Genomic DNA, 14,630 nt, shown 5'->3' with positions numbered 1-14,630 from the left:
AGGACAATCTTTGGTGGAATTCAACTAAGTCTTGCTTTGACATGCAACAAACATCTCCACAAGGCTAGTGCGATCTTCTAAGGATAGCTTTATAATTTTCAAATCATCATCACAAGCATAGACACCATCAAGTTGATGCATATCAATGAAGGAATGATAATTGAAGTTAAGCTCTAGCTAAAAGATTCCAGTTGACTATGCAAGGCACTTTATCTTTGGCAAGGTGTTAGTAGACAAATTTCACCATTGATCATACACAAAGTCTTCCATTCATCTAAACAACATGAAAATCAAATCATGAAGTAGAGAACATGCAAATTGTTGAATCAACATATCAATTTCACCATATCTTCAATGAAGTTTACATGCCTTTTACAACAATGCCTTGGCAACAATCATTGCCTTCTCTTCCTACTCTAATTGCTATTTTCTACTCTACCATCTATTCGCTATTAACTTTACAAATGAAGAAGTGGAGCCTTTTATAGTGCTCTTATTACAATTCAGTGGCTCAAATTGATTCACAACCAATGGCCAAGATCGAAAGAAAAACCCTAATTAGGGTTTTTTACACCTATTGCAAAGCATTTAATGCTTGACCAATGATATATTTACATTTGATGGGACACGTGTCCTTTGAAAATTCAACCAACAGATGACGAGGGTAGTTACATCGAACATTGTGCCCACATGTGGTAGTTATCTCTTTTGATGGATGAGCTAGATACACCGAATCTGGATGCCTTATCTTGAAATAATATGATCCGATAAGTGATGACTAGGCGCCACCTCAGCTTGATTGATCTTTGTAACTCATCACCAGTTGTAATTGAATGAATTAGGCATATCTCTTGATACTCAACATTATCAAGCTCCTGATCTGATGATGACTTTGCTCATGTTGATCTTTTAACTTTGATTAACTCTTCCGAAACTATCTCTTGTTTTGATCTTGCATTCTTGAAGTTTCACCTAGCTATACTGACAATGATTCTTGAATTTCCAAAGATTGTGAAAATTTCGTCCTTGAGTGCTTGATGTTGAGGGTTACTCCTTAGACTGATTGCATTGATCCTACTTCTCATGTGTTCTTTGTGGAATCCTTTCCTTCAAGCAGCTTCCTTGTATCCTTCTAAGACTTGAAGTGTTGCAATTGAATCATCACACTAATCATGTCCTTGGCCCATCTTTGATTAAGACAGATGGTGTCTTCCTTCATCCTGAAGCTGATCTTCATCTCTTGAATGCTGATGAATGTTGGAGTGTTCATTAAGTGGAGCACCCTGCCTCCTTTGCTCGATACAATTGTAAGAACCCAACTTGGCTCTACTCTGCTGACTGTTTCTTTTGAATGCAGTAGATTTGAATTTGTTTTGGTTTTTGAATGTTTATGGATTTTTTTTGTGTTTTTTGGTAATAACGAGCAATGATACAATAATGAAATAAACTCCTATGATTAAAATAATACTGAAACAATAATATTACTGCTGGAATTAATTTGCGAGACTATCAAAGGAATGTTTGTTCTGTTTTATGGCCAATATGCCTGGAAAACAAATTCATTACAATGTAAGATAAAAACCTGATTTTTGCTGTCCCAGTAGTTGAAAAAATCTGCAAACTGCAAATTTTAATTTTTTTGAAAAAATTACTGTTCACGCGGCACTGTAGCAATCCGTACGGCAGCACTATTCATGCGGTACTGTTCACGCGGCACTGTAGCAGTCGTACGGCGGTACTGTAGCAATCCGTATCGTACTTGTTAATCACCAAAATTTCTTCAATAAATCTGCCATAATTTCTCATGAATTTATTTCTTCAATTCTGCGCGATTAGATGCAAATAAGACCTCTGAATGAAGTCTTCCTGAAACCAAATATCACTGAATATTTCATCAGCTCAGATGGTAAACATTGAAGCAACTACGTCCTCCAATGGTGGCTGAAAACCCTAGTCTCCAGAGCAAAACCCTTTCAATTTCACAATGTCAAAATAAAATAGCCATCCTCTTCTTTCCAAACTCAACGCTATATATCCTTTTTGCAAGTCGTACCCTAATCCTCTTAATTACAATTTTGCTTGTAATTTCACTTTGGGTGTCAAAATGATTTTAATCATTAAATGGGCATTTAATTTTAATATTTCAATAGTCTGGCTCAGATAATTTAATTAAAAACATGGCCCCGTCTAATGATGAGTTGACCCTCAAGTTAAGTGATTATAATATAAAGTCACTTTATAACTTTATTATTAAATCACTTAATAATAAATGCTAAGTCATTCAAACTTGTCTAACTCCACGAATATTTTGAATTTAGCTATGCCGTCTGAAACTGGAGCTCACTAGTTGACCACCCATATGACCATGATGTCTGCTAAAAATAGCTGGAGTCCATCTCCAACTGCTAAAAATAGCCTGGCCAAGCCAAACTCAAAGCAAAACTCATCATAAACAAACTCTGGCAACCCAGAAGTGTACTTTGCTCTGTCCCCCGGAAGATCTCCATGCCAAGGTGACCCTCTATCCAATCCTACTAGCCTACGAGGGTCTCTGATAGGCTAATCACAAGCTAGAGTGATGTCTCTAGCTAGAAGGGGACATCACAGTCCGCCCTCCCTGAAATTGCTTGTCCTCAAGCAATCTCAACTCTGGATGCTGTAAAATCTCCTCGCTCTCCCAAGTAGCATCCTCTACTGGCAAATCCTTCCACTTCACCAAATATTCCCGGATGGTACGTCTCCTCAAGTTCCTTTCTTTGAAATCAATGATAGCCTCCGGTATCAAAACAGGTTTTCCCTCATCATCCAGGGGTGGTAGTACTGTAGAAGGCACAATATGATGTCCTAGCGCCTTCTTGAGGCGTGACACATGAAAAACGTTGTGCACCTTGCTCTCTGCCAGTATATCTAACTCATAAGCCACCTCTCCCACTTTCCTGATAATCCTAAATGGACCATAGTATCGTGGCTTAAGTTTCTCGGCACCACTCTTCTTGAGAGTGGATTGACGGTAAGGCTACAACATAAGATACACCATATCTCCAACCTCAAAAGTCTGCTCAGTCCTCTTCTGATCTGCATACTGCTTCTGTTGATTCTGTGCCTTAGTTATATTATCCTTGAGAGTCTTAACAATGTCTTGACTCTCCTGTAACAAATCACCTGCACTGGGCACTCTACTATCACTCAAAAGCAGATCCATAAAATTGGGTGCCTCATACCCATACAGGGCCATAAAGGGTGACATCTAAATAGACATGTGATAAGTGGTATTGTAGCAATACTCACAGAGATAAATCCACTTTCCCCATGCTTTCTGTTGCCCTGATATATAATTTCTGAGATATCCCTCCACCCATTTGTTCACTATCTCTGTCTGACCATCTGTCTGAGGGTGGTAGCTAGTACTCGGAGTGAGCTTTGTCGCACACAACCTGAATAGCTCCTGCCAAAAGTGACTCATAAATCTGCTGTCCCTGTCACTCACAATGCTCCGAGGTAAGCCATGTAATCTGAATATCTCCTTGAAGAACAACTCTGCCACCTGTGTAGTAGTGTATGTAGCAGTGATCGGAAAGAAGTGTGCAAACTTCGTAAGGCGATCCACAACCACATATATGCAGTCCCTGCCTTGGGCTCTAGGCAGTCCTGTGATGAAGTCCATAGACAAACACTCCCACTTCCTATTAGGAATCGGAAGTAACTGAAGTAAACCGGCTGGATAGGAGTGTTCTTGCTTATTCTGCTGGCAGGTGGGACACTCCCTAACATACTGAAGTAACTCTGCTTTGAGTCCTTTCCATGTGAAGCGCTCTCTAATCTGCCGGTATGTCTTGTAGTAACCAGGATGTCCTGCCATAGGTGAATCATGAAAAGATTTCAAAACCATCCTCCTCACTGCTGATCCTGGAACCAAAAATATTCGCCCTTTGTAAATGATGAGCTCATTCACAAGGGTGTATCTGCTGTCCTGAATATTCCCATCTATGAATCCAGCTGCCCAAGTATCCTTTGCATACTCTGCAAGGATCAAGTGTCTCCAATCCTCCGATATGTCTGTCAATAGGCTCAAATGGGGCCTACGTGATAAGGCATCAGCAACTACATTTTGTGTCCCCTTAAAATATGTAATGTCAAAGTCATAGGACTGTAACTTGCTCACCCACTTCTGCTGCCTATCATTGAGATCTCGCTGCCCCAAAAAGTATTTTAGGCTATTATGGTCGGTTTTGATACAAAATTTGCTACCTACCAAATATTGCCTGAATTTAGCCAAAGCATGCATAATGGCTAACATCTCCTTATCATATATGCTGAAGCTCCGCTCTGGCCCTCTCAATTTCCTGCTCTCATAAGCAATAGGGTGCTTCTCGTGCATAAGCACCGCTCCGATGCCTTCCCCGGAAGCATCACAGTGTAGCTCAAAAGGTTTGCTGAAATCTGGTAATGCTAACACTAGACAAGAAGTCATCAACTCCTTAAATTTCTCAAAACACTCCTGTGCCTCAGGAGTCCACAAGAAAGCTCCCTTTCTCATCAAATCTGTCAAGGGTGCTGCATGCCTAGAATATCCATCCACAAACCTCCTGTAGAAACCACATAATCCCAGAAAGCCCCCCAACTGTGTAAGGTTCACCGGTGAAGGCCACTCCACAATGGCACGAATCTTTTCAGGATCCATGCGTACGCCCTCTGCACTGATGATGTGACCCAAGTACAACAACTCTGTCATGCCCAAATCACACTTCGACTCCTTTGCATACAAGGACTCTCTGCTCAACATATCCAACACCTTGTCAAGGTGAACCAAGTGCTCCTCCCAAGATCTACTGTACACCAAGATATCATCGAAGAAGACAAGTACAAATTTCCTCAACTGAGGATGGAAAACCCGATTCATTGTTGCCTGAAAAGTAGCAGGTGCGTTAGTTAGCCCAAATGGCATAACTACAAACTCGAAATGACCACAATGACATCTAAAGGCTGTCTTCTCAATGTCCTGCTCTCTAACTCTAATCTGGTGATAACCTGATCTCAAATCTATCTTCGAGAAGAAGCAAGCTCCATGAAGCTCATCTATCAACTCATCGATCCTAGGAATGGGGTACCTGTTTTTAATTGTCTTCCTATTAAGCACCCTGTAATCAATGCACATCCTCAATGTCCCATCCTTCTTCTTCACTAAGACCACTGAAGAAGCGAAAGGAGACTTACTTGGTCTAATGTGGCCCATAGCAAGTAACTCCTTTACGGTTTTCTCAATTTCATCCTTCAACCTTTTCGGATGCCTGTAAGGTGTAATCATAATGGGTTTAGCCCCCTCCTCTAACTCAATGATGTGCTCAATACCCCTGTCTGGTGGTCTACCTGGTGGAATGTCACTGAACACCTTAGAGTGTTTAACTCTAAGCTCCTGAATATCAGGAGGATATTCAATCTTCTGCTGTCCCTCCTGTGATGGCATCAACATGCACTCTGCTGCCCACTCTACCTGATCATGTCGAATCAATCTAGCCATCCTCCGGAAAGAAACCATCCTGAGATCACTGTCCCTGATTGCCTTAAGAATATGTGTCTTCCCATTCACTTTAAACTTCATCTCCATCTCCTTGAGGTTAAGAGTGAACTCCCCAATATCATGCAACCAACTCATCCCAAGGACTATATCTGTATCTCCCATAGGCACAACATAGAAATCTGCTTTAAAGTCATAATTATTAACTTTCAATGGGAGTCCAGCGATCTTACGATCACATTTGAGGACATAGCCATCAGCTACCCTCACTCTGATTCCCCCAAACTCCTCTGTTTGTATGCCACGCTTCTCCACCATCCTAGCATCAATGAAATTATGAGTGGCACCTGTATCAACCAAAGTTATGACTCGCTGTCCAGCAAGCACTCCTCTCATCCGGAATGACCCTTCCTGCTTGATACTTGTGAGACGAGCTTCCCTAAGTTGTCCATCTCCTTCCCCATCCTTGGACTCCATTTTAGACAAGTTTTCAGCCTTGTCTTCCTCTTCTTCACCATCTATTTCCTCTATATCAGACTGCTGGTCTGAATTATCTGATTCTGATTCCTCATAGTATGCCCACATAACTCTGTTAGCTTTGCCCTTTGGTCTAAGAGGACAATCATGGTTTGCATCATAGGGTCCCTTACAATAGAAACATAATTTTTTCTTCCTCAAATCATTTAATGTTTCCCTGTCAAAAGGTGCTGGAGTTTTATCTTTAGAATCATTTTTAAAATCAGTCCTCTCTGGTTTTTTATAAAATGGTTTGTTATCCTTACTAGAAGATGCTCCTTTGGATTGAAATTTGTTTGTTGGGACTGCATGTTCCATACTTCTTGCCTTTTTCATAGCTTCCTGTAAAGAAATGGGATCAAATGCCTTTATCCAACCTCTCAATGGTTCGGATAGGCCCTCAATGAAAAGAACTATCAATCTACGCTCTGAAATGTTTGGCACCATGACTGCCAACCGCTGAAATTCACCAATGAAATACTCCAAGTTGCCTGTTTGTTTCAGCTGTGCTAAGTCTCGGAAGTAAACCTCTGGATCTTTCTTGTCAAATCTTTCAACCAATCTATCCACGAAGTCCTGGTACTCTGTCACCTGATTATGCTGAAGTGTTACCATACCATGGTACCACCAATCATGTGCTACTTCCTCCAAATGCAAAGTGGCGTATTTGATAGCTTCAATCTCTGTCATTGGCCTCAGTGCCAAAAATGTGTCAAGCTTATGAATCCAAGCTTGAGCTGTCATCTTACCACTCCCATCAAATGTAGGCATAGTAAGCTTGCCTGTAACCCTATTCAGCTCACTATTTTGACCTCTAGGCCTCCTATCCTGTCTGAGTGACCTGTAATGCTCTCTCCTTTGATTAACAAACCTCTCGAATGTCATCCTCTCTCGCACTTGTGGAGTTAATAAATCCCATTCGTCATTCGCAGCCATGAGGATATCTGCGAACATCTCCTCTCCTGGTTCTCCTGTAGGTGCTACCTCAGGCTCATCTCTAATGAAGGTAGGACGTGTAGGCCTGTCTGCTGTCCTGGAATGAGTCCTTTGAGCTCTAGGTGACCCCACTGCACTCCTGTTATCCCCTTGCTCTTGATTCTGTCTGTCTCGTGGGTTCATGCGCTCAATCATGGTGGTGAGTGCCTGCAAGGCCTGAGCCATCTGCTGCTGTCCTGTAGCCATTGCTCTGAAAAATTCCCTTGTTTCTTGCTCCTCATTCCTATCGCCTCTGGGTGGGCTACCCCCTTGCCTGTCACCCATGGTGCCCGACTGCCTGTAAAATTCTTGTTCCCTGTCAAACAAAGCTCGCCTGCGAGTGTAATATCTGTGAGAACCAACCTCAGGCGGCTGCATGTGATTGCTAAACCCTCAGGATGGCAGGATTTAGCTCTGATACCAATGTAAGAACCCAACTTGGCTCTCCTCTGCTGACTGTTTCTTTTGAATGCAGTAGATTTGAATTTGTTTTGGTTTTTGAATGTTTATGGATTTTTTTTGTGTTTTTTGGTAATAACGAGCAATGATACAATAATGAAATAAACTCCTATGATTAAAATAATACTGAAACAATAATATTACTGCTGGAATTAATTTGCGAGACTATCAAAGGAATGTTTGTTCTGTTTTATGGCCAATATGCCTGGAAAACAAATTCATTACAATGTAAGATAAAAACCTGATTTTTGCTGTCCCAGTAGTTGAAAAAATCTGCAAACTGCAAATTTTAATTTTTTTGAAAAAATTACTGTTCACGCGGCACTGTAGCAGTCCGTACGGCAGCACTATTCATGCGGTACTGTTCACGCGGCATTGTAGCAGTCGTACGGCGGTACTGTAGCAATCCGTACCGTACTTGTTAATCACCAAAATTTCTTCAATAAATCTGCCATAATTTCTCATGAATTTATTTCTTCAATTCTGCGCGATTAGATGCAAATAAGACCTCTGAATGAAGTCTTCCTGAAACCAAATATCACTGAATATTTCATCAGCTCAGATTGTAAACATTGAAGCAACTACGTCCTCCAATGGTGGCTGAAAACCCTAGTCTCCAGAGCAAAACCCTTTCAATTTCACAATGTCAAAATAAAATAGCCATCCTCTTCTTTCCAAACTCAACGCTATATATCCTTTTTGCAAGTCGTACCCTAATCCTCTTAATTACAATTTTGCTTGTAATTTCACTTTGGGTGTCAAAATGATTTTAATCATTAAATGGGCATTTAATTTTAATATTTCAATAGTCTGGCTCAGATAATTTAATTAAAAACATGGCCCCGTCTAATGATGAGTTGACCCTCAAGTTAAGTGATTATAATATAAAGTCACTTTATAACTTTATTATTAAATCACTTAATAATAAATGCTAAGTCATTCAAACTTGTCTAACTCCACGAATATTTTGAATTTAGCTATGCCGTCTGAAACTGGAGCTCACTAGTTGACCACCCATATGACCATGATGTCTGCTAAAAATAGCTGGAGTCCATCTCCAACTGCTAAAAATAGCCTGGCCAAGCCAAACTCAAAGCAAAACTCATCATAAACAAACTCTGGCAACCCAGAAGTGTACTTTGCTCTGTCCCCCGGAAGATCTCCATGCCAAGGTGACCCTCTATCCAATCCTACTAGCCTACGAGGGTCTCTGATAGGCTAATCACAAGCTAGAGTGATGTCTCTAGCTAGAAGGGGACATCACAACAATGATAGAGTTATGTTGATTCCCTCCTTATTCTCCATGCTGATTCCCTATTTCAGAACTGGAAGACAATGAAAAAACCTTAATCATGATTGTGAATTTGACTATAAACACATAAGTCTACCTTTTCATTTCGAAATACCTCTCTAAACTAATAAATTCAGCCCAGCAAATACTTCGAGACAATAAAAAATATGTTGAATCAAAACATCCCAAACAAAAGCCTTATGAAGATAATGAATAAAAGGCTGGATCAGTTGCGAAATGAGGTCTGATATGACAAAATTAACCTGTCTCAGACCTACAAATTAATCTAAAATGGGCTGGTAACTTCAACTCAATCCCAGTGGCCTGCCAAAACAGCCCTTTATCATTGAATTCAATTGATATATATGATCGAATCGCTGTCTAAAAGTTCAAATTCGTTGTTCAAAGCGATGACAATTTACAGATCAAATGAGATGAATTCGCTGAGGCTCAAAGGGCAATCGATCATGGTCAATCATCACTGAATGAAGTTGCTGCATGTACAGAAATGAATTCACCAGTCATAGTGAGATCGATGTATGTAAAAATGGATGCACAGAGAACAAATTCGTTCTTCAATCTAGAGAAAATCACTTGTGATGATATTTTCGGTGCAAACTCGCTGCCTTTATATGTGAAGATGAACACACAGACCCTAAAGGAGATTGCTGGTTGCAACATGCCCATGTATACTGTGATTGCTGTATGACTTAGTTCACTATCCAATCATATCGCGACCCTTAACTGGCAAATTCGCTCCAGTCTGATTGCTTTCCAAATAAAATCAGTAGTCTTCAACATCACTGGTCATGTGAGGTTTGAATTTGGACTGTATAATAAAATCGCTGATCCCAAAGTGAGAATCGTACTTCACGAATTTGTCAAAATCGCAGGCACTTAAACTAATTCTCTGATGAAGTAGGATTGCTGATAATCGAACAGAGAGTTGAATTGCTGATCTAATGGCAATGATCAATTCTGGGCTTATATTTGCTTGAAGAGGTCAATACACCATCACAAATCATCCGGCCGCTTTCATTTAATGTCATTTGCAATTAAACCATTAGCAATCAGGTCATAATTATTCAATGCGATACAGCTAAATGAAGACATCATCCTATAAAATCGAGGCCTTCTTGTGGATTGCTACCCAGATCAAATGCAATGAATGAATGTAAGGCGTCATACATTAAACGATTGCAATCTGAGCTCATGAATAACTTTGAATTTTGTGACTTAGTGTAATCAGTTAGTCTCCTTGCATTTAATTGATTGCATCGATCAAATTACCTCCTCATTGCATCTCCCATTGATATCGCATAATATGAGTCTCCTTATTAGTTGTGACCCAATGACGTTTTTATGCACGGCTTCCAGTTATTGAATTAAGAAATGCAGCACACTCCATTTAATACCACTTGATCAATCTTTAATAAAGCAATATCGGGTTCTACATCCAAATCGTTCGTCTTAGAATTTTAAAACTTTGATCTTCAATTGTGATTGCGTTGGCTATCTTGAATTCAATGATTCTTGTTGAACTTAACATCATAAAGCACCGATTTTACATGCTTTCATTTATGCGACCACCTTTCATAAATGCCTTTCATCGGTCTCTTGAACTCTTCATGGCACTTACAACTCGCATTGATCATAGCACAGGGGTTACATCGTGTGAACTTGAGAGTCATCGAATGCTTGCACTTGGTTCTCATCATTCTCCTTTGTTCATTGCACCTATTGAATGTCTCGGATCTTTAGGCAGCTTGCGTGAAGTTTATGTGTTTGTCACCTTTCATTTCAAGTCATTCAATCATCATCTTGTAACTGTTCTTGAACTTTGAATCTCGCATCAAATGTGGTAAATGCACTGCTTCGTGTATGCTCAAACATCATTGAATACTTGCTCATTGCTTTGTCAAGTTCGCCATTGTTTCTCGCTCCTTGCATCCATTTGGTGTCTTTCATCGAGTAGGCTTCAAACATTCGCCATCTTTCATGTACTTGATCATAGAAACCGATCATTTGATTGATCATCAAAGTCAAAGGACGGGTACTTGTACTAGAACCACTAGTGTTCTAGCCTTAAACGGGTAGTATCTCAACTTAGAATGGCTAGCCTTGGACAGACTGCTTGGTTCAAAGGACGAGGTTCTCGTTCAAAGGATGGGATTCTTGTTCCAAGAACGGGGTTCATGTTCAAAGGACGGGGTTCTTGGCTAGAATGCCTCAATTTTTTACATGCCTTAACCAAATTTTTGATTTTTTAATTTTTAAAGGTGGTCAAAGATAAATCGCTCAATCTCAAATTCGCAAGGCTAAGTTCATACTTCCTGACCCAAAAGAAGTGCTGATGCTAATTCAGCCTTTATGCTGAAGTGGCATTATTAATGCCTTAGAAAAAAAATTTGCTCCCTATTCTAAAGTTGGTAGGGCCAGCATACCACATTAAAAAAAAAGTTCCAAAAAAAAAACTTTTAATTCTCCACTTTGGTGGGTCCCAACAATGCCATGCTTTTTTTTTTTTAAATTTAACTTTTCCATATTAAAATTTGTGGGCCCAAGCATGTTACGTGGTAGGAGGGATGAAGAGCTGAAGGTAAAGAGTTTGAAAGGGTGTGGGATGAGAGGTGACACCGTGGCAAGGAGGGAGTTATAAGGGCAAGTCACGGGGTAAGAAGAAGGGAGTGGGAGTTATAAAGAAATACGGTGGATGGAAGGAGTGTTGTGGTAAAAGAAAGGAAGTTGTGAGGTATAAGGGGAAGATAGGAGGTTGTGAGGTATAAGGGGAAGGTATGGGTGACGGTAGGTGGTAAAGGGGGTTAGGAGATATGAGTATAGGGGTTGCGGGGTTATAAGGAGTAAGTAAAGGTAACAATGTAGGATGTAAGGTAGGCGATGGAAGATTGGGAGGTATAAGGGATGGGCTAAGGGAAAAGGTTAGTGAGGATAGAGGGTAGGTTAATATGAGGTTGGGGTTTAAATGATAGTGAGGAAGTATAGGATGGGTAGGATAGGGGAATAAGGGGGGTAATGTGGTAGGTGAGAGGTGGGAGATAGGATAGAATAGGGGTTGTGAAAAGGTAGCAAGGAGGATTACGAAGGGTGTTAGGGGCATGGGTTAGTATAGGATAGAAAGGAAGGAAATTAAGGAAATAAAGGGGTAAGGAAAATAGGATGAGGTTAGGACGTAGGGAGTGGTAGTTATGAGAGGTATTATGAAGTGGAAGATAGATATGAAGTGGGGTGAGGTGAAGGTAGGGTGAACTGGGAATAGGTAAAAGGGTAGGAGGTTGAGGGAAGTGGGATGAAGAGGGAATAGAAAGATGGAAGGGAGTGGATATGAGGGGAGGAGTGGAAAGAAATGGAAGTGGTAGGTGTTGATGTGGCTAAAGTTGCATATCTCAACTCTCTCCGATCAACACAGAATAGAATGCTAAGTATCTATCCTCTCTTGAATAAGGAAATCCCTACTGCTATTTTAGATGATCAAAGGGGACAACCTCAAGGTTCCAAATGTTAGGTCTTGACTACGGGATAACTCAGCGGTTTGATGTGTTTTGCTGGTAACACAAGGGGGCTTGCGTTTGCAACAAGTTGGCCTGCATCTAACGATGTTGCGATTCTCAGACTGGGAAATAAATGTAAAAGAAAAAGGTTTAGGGATCCTAAGTACAGTGATGGTAACAACTGGTGCAAAGGGTAGACAGATTTCCATTAACTAACCCCTGCTTTGCTAGAGATATACTCACAACTTAACAGGGATAGTGCAAGACCCAAGGGAATGAAGGATTTTTAGACTGGAGGTATTCATTTAGGCACCCAATTCTAGCACAGCCCAAGACAAATACCTACAGTTGAACTAAGCACACTAGGAAGGTTCAGACTAACCATACACGGTGACCTACAATCAGCAAGCCCCCAATGGTATGAACCGGAAACCTCATCAAATACCCCCACACTTTGCCATTAAAATCATTGAACTCTATTTGACCAGATGAAGGGAAACCATGCAAACAGAAGAAAACAAAAATAACAAACACCAGACTTCAATGTTCATATATCGATTTCAACTGTCATTACAACAATTTCTTATAGCAGTTCTATTCTACTCCTATCTGCTAACTACAGCTACTTATAACTTGTTGGCTGCCTAATTCTAAAAGATCTAACCCTTTTACAAAAGAGAGGCTTTGGCGTTTTATAGTTTCTACGATTCAGATCAAGGGCCAGGATTGACTACATCTAATGGCTGCTACCTGCCTTCTAGAAGCCTACAGCTTTAGCCCATGCCTAGTTATTTTCATAACTTCCCAAATGCCACTTTCAACCACTTCCTCAGCTACCTACAACTGTTTGGCATCAATTTGGTCAATCAGATAGCTGAGGAATAACTGACCTGTGTACCCCCTTGTTTTAAATGCATTAAACGAGGCCCATAGGTAGCTATTTACATTAAAACAATTTAGTTTTTTTACAAACTGATTTTCTGGAATTTCTACCTGTCTAATTTCTGAGTAGCATTTTGAGTGTTCTTCCATCTTCACTCTTGTCGGTGGACTTCAACTTGTCTGATGGTGGTGCATACCTTCGTGCTTTGTTTTTAGCTTTTCAATGCGTTCTTCATTGGCAGCACTCCATGATCGTCGGTTTGATCTTGCACGCTGCATCATCCTCACCACCCGGCTTGATCACGATCATATCTTCAATTTGCGCTTTAGGTTGCCACCTTAACTCCTTCCATTAGCATCAATCTGCAAACGCGAATTCAATTTGAATCAATCACCTTGAAAAATTGAAGTAATTTCAACAAATATTAAATGTTGTCAAGGCAATGTTTGGGCTTCGTTTTGGCAAATAAGAGGGGAAAATGAAAGATATTCACTTTTAAAACAATTTGAATCCCCTTTACTTCATTTCATTTTTGACTTAAGATCGCACCACTTTTAACGGAAAACTTAGGCATTTTGAAGTCAAAGTGCCAAAACTTCCCCTTGTTTTAAATTTCACACTTCACCAACTTAAGGAAAAGGTCAGTGATTTTAGGCAAATGGGCAAAATGTTTTAAAATGCCTCCACTCTTATTTCTTTGAACTTAACATTTCACCATTTAAGGGGATTTTTAGGCAATTTGGGCAAAAAGTACAAGAGGCCTTTTATAAAATCATTCAAACTCCCCAAGGGAAAACTTAAATGATTTTAGGTGGAAATGCGGAAAAAAGTTTTTTCCTTTTCTTTAATTCCTTAGTTCACCAACTTAAGGAGAAAGATCAGCCTTGAAGGTGCAAATGAAAAACATTTCATGATTCAAGTTTAATCGAAAACCCCCCCCCTTTTTGTTTCACACTTATTTCCAAATAGAGGGAAAAGTTCAGCGATATTAGGCAATTTGTAGAAACGATTTTCCCTTTTTGTTTGCCATTCTTTTAACTTAACATTTGACATTTAAGGGGATTTTTAGGCGATTTTAGGTGAAAGTGCAAAAATGACACTTTATGCTTAATTCGCCAAACTTAACATTTAGCCAATATTAAGGAAAATACTCGGCGATTTCAAGCGAAAAGTGAAAATTCCTATGTTATTTTGGGCATTTTAGGGGGGAATTATCGGTTTTGTGAAAGATGATTTTAGGGTTTCTATCGGGCATAGAAGGCTCTGGGTCTTTTTCGGCAAATGAAAGCACAATGATGAAAGGCGAACGCATTTCGAACTCGGTTCTAATCAACTCCCCTTCATTATTTTTGCACTAGTAGGCTCAGAGGGTGTTTCTCGGTGATTGCATGGGTTTAGAGAGCTTGTGACCTGGTCAAACGCCCCTTCCTACCCTATGATTTGTGGTTTCCTTTTTGATCTGGGTCATTTTGCTCGCGCCTT

The 14,630-nt window shown here is 40.2% G+C and overlaps 1 protein-coding gene across 1 annotated transcript in view; it reads right to left on the bottom strand.

Moving 5' to 3' along the window:
• The window catches only part of LOC131055442 (methionine--tRNA ligase, chloroplastic/mitochondrial), a 111,673-nt gene that overhangs the window by 9,873 nt on the left and 87,170 nt on the right, over nt 1–14,630 (bottom strand). The window lies entirely within an intron of this gene.

The sequence above is a fragment of the Cryptomeria japonica genome, chromosome 10 (genome assembly GCF_030272615.1).
Source record: "Cryptomeria japonica chromosome 10, Sugi_1.0, whole genome shotgun sequence".
Lineage (NCBI taxonomy): Eukaryota > Viridiplantae > Streptophyta > Pinopsida > Cupressales > Cupressaceae > Cryptomeria > Cryptomeria japonica.
This window is presented reverse-complemented; position numbering and strand designations above follow the sequence as displayed.